The sequence below is a fragment of the Aplysia californica genome, unplaced genomic scaffold, assembly GCF_000002075.1.
Source record: "Aplysia californica isolate F4 #8 unplaced genomic scaffold, AplCal3.0 scaffold00110, whole genome shotgun sequence".
NCBI classification, from domain to species: Eukaryota; Metazoa; Mollusca; class Gastropoda; order Aplysiida; family Aplysiidae; genus Aplysia; species Aplysia californica.
The window spans coordinates 128481-131517 of NW_004797380.1; the positions used below are offsets into that span (position 1 = coordinate 128481).

The window sequence follows — 3037 nt, forward strand, 5'->3', positions numbered from 1 at the left end:
CACACACACACACACACACACACACACACACACACACACACACACACTCACTCACACACACTCACACACACACACACACACACACTCACACACACACACAAACACACACAAACACCAACAACAACAGCTACCCACCTACCTACCCACTTACCTACCTACCCACTTACCTTCCTCCCACCCACCCACCTACTCGAAACTAGTTACGGCCACCTCTATAACATACTCACCTGTACAAACGGTCACTTCTCATTTACTCCTTCGGGGGTTTTTTCATATTATAATAACATTGTGTTTGACGTCCACGTGTTTAAGACGGCTCATTCTATCCTCAACAATGGGTGGCCGTCTCAGAAAATACAATCTAGCAAGCACATGCCGAAACATGCACGTAGCGAACAGATTTTCAGATCGCCAATTTGTTCTTATACATTTATTTCTTTGTAATCCAAACACTCACACCACGAATTCGTACATAACGAAAAGAATTTTGAGTCCTGCCGATTTCATTATTTCCCCCAGAATGCCTATTATAGCTTTTTAAATTATACACTGGTACACTGTCTTTGAAAACAGACAAAACTGGACTGAATGAGAAAAATACAAATTTGAGAAAGCGAAACTATCTCTTCAGCTTTAGAGATCAGGCATCGTAGCAAGAAACTAATACGGTCTTTTCCGGGTGGGTGGTGGTTTGGTTATTCAGAGAGAGAGAGAGAGAGAGAGACAAAGCCAAAGAGAGAGACAAGAGTCGGAGAGTACTGGGGGGGGGGGGGGGGGGGGGAGAGAGAGAGGTCAGTGTAGCCTGTCTTTACAAGCTCTTGCCCTGTAGGGGCCTCCTGTCCTTTTAGTGTCGCTCAACTCATGATATTGTTGGCTATAATTCAAAATTTCTTCTGATTTTTTTGTGACAGAAATATTACATACTTCATCAAGGCATCCACTTTGCGTTTGTAGACGAATATGAATCATCAAAAAAGGGGGTTTACCCGATCAGGCGGAGGGAGATATAACAAGGTTCAATTTGAGTCCTAGAATTACGAGTTCATAAATCCAGATCGTTACACTGGAATGCGATTGTCGTAAGTGGATTGCGAAGCTTGCTATAGAGGGGCGTGACATCATGACACACCATCACCCCCAACCCCCTGGCGATAGGAGCCAGGAATCGGCTTGTGTGGGCCAGAGGAGAATAATCAATTGCAGAGACCGTGCTCTCAAGACGACGTTTTCAGATCTTGGCAATGTTTTGGGTGCCTTCGAAATGATTTTTTCAGCCTATTTGAATACCGCAAAAATTGACTCGGGCATGCAGTCCATTAACAGAGGGAGAGGGAGAGAGAGAAAAAGAGAGACAGGGAGAGGGGGTGGAGAGGGGGCAGAGAAGGAGGAAGAAGGCTTGCAATCACAAGCGATAAATGATATATTTGGTATAGCGTTTTATAACGTCACAGACAATGTTTAGCAAAAGTGCGCTGTCTATTGGTAGCCGCTCTGCTTGCTTGGTAACGATGTTATAGGTACAAGGAGAATTTACTGAGCAAGCCTGTGGGCATTCAAATATACACAGCAATGAAACCGAACTTCTCCTATAATTAGGGCAATGCCCACTTTTGGTGTAGGTCAAGATTTCTGGAAACCCCGAAATCTGGGGTAACCCGCTTGTCCTTTAAAGTGACCATGTACTCTCGAGGTCTTAGCTGGGTACCCATTTCAACAACGGTGAAACGCTAGCAATTGGTATAGTCTCTAGCAAGGACAGCTGTGTTGACGATCAGTGTTAACTGTAAAAAAAAATATATAAAAAAAACAAGAATTGTTATGATATTGCAGACAGTGTTTGATTAACGGCGTCACAATGTTTTCGCCCTGTGATTTTAGAAAATGGGGTGGAAAAAAAAGAAGAAAAAAGAAAAGAGTAGGAGTACGGGATAAGTTCTGCTCTCTTGCACCAGATCACTTCCTCACGGGGTGTGTCACGTAACATCTAATATACAAGAAACAGAAAACCACGAACCAGAGACAAATAGGCTAGGCGAACAAATTTGGAGCAGCAGTCGGGTTTCTGATTGGTTAAACGTTTCGTCGCTGTCGAATCGTTCTCCGGGATGTGTGCACCATCTGTGAACTGAACTAGATGTGGACGAGCACCATATGCGAGCCCGGGGGTGGCCGGGCGGCGGTATTGACATTGCCCCGTTGCGATAAGACGATCCTGGAGACAAGATGGGAAAAACATTGTCCAAAGACAAAAAGGAGGTTAAATCTAGCCTGCGTCATTTATTTTATTCCCACGTTCTTTTATTTCATTTTTCTTGATCTGCTTCGTCTCGTCTCTCTCCTCTCTCTCTCTCTCTCTCTCTCTCTCTCTCTCTCTCTCTCTCTCTCTCTCTCTCTCTCTCTCTCTCTTTCTCTCTGAAAAAATAGCAATTAATTATAACGGATCTTTGCTGTTTGTATGATCTTCCTATAAAGTATGTGCAGCATTTGACGGCACTATTTTTTAAAAAACGAGACAAGTGTTTATTTATTGTTCCAAAATGTATTTGTACAGACGTCTGCCAGATTTTTGGACGAACAGGTCAGACTTTCTCCCGCTGGAAAATGTGTAGTCCGAGTCCTTGTATGATTTTTTGGTGCCTGGCAGTTTTCATCTGTCCTCAGCTGTGGTGTGCTATTTTTAGATGTTATTGTTTGTGTTCAAGAGTACCATTTGTAGGGTGCAGCGCGTAAATTATTCTTAGCAATCATTAGTGGGTTAATGAACGCAACGGAGAACGATGACCGAGGCACGGCATAACGACAATAAGCCAGTGTGTTTAGTCTGTATGTTCTGTGTGTTTTTGTGTATGTATGTGTGTCTATCTGTATGTGTGTTGTGTGTGTGTGTTTGTGTGTCTGTGTGTGTGTGGGGGAGGGGGGGGGCGTGTGTGTGTTTTGTAAATGCTCTGTTTTAAGTGCATAAATATGTGGGCATGTGAGAGAGATAGAAAGGAGTTAGAGAGAGACGTGTTTGGTAATACATTTTTACTCACACTCG

General features: G+C 43.5%; 1 protein-coding gene across 1 annotated transcript in view; it reads left to right on the forward strand.

The window, feature by feature from the left end:
• LOC101850877 (transient receptor potential cation channel trpm) overlaps nt 1-3037 on the forward strand; it is a gene marked incomplete in the record, with an annotated part of 71917 nt that overhangs the window by 18321 nt on the left and 50559 nt on the right.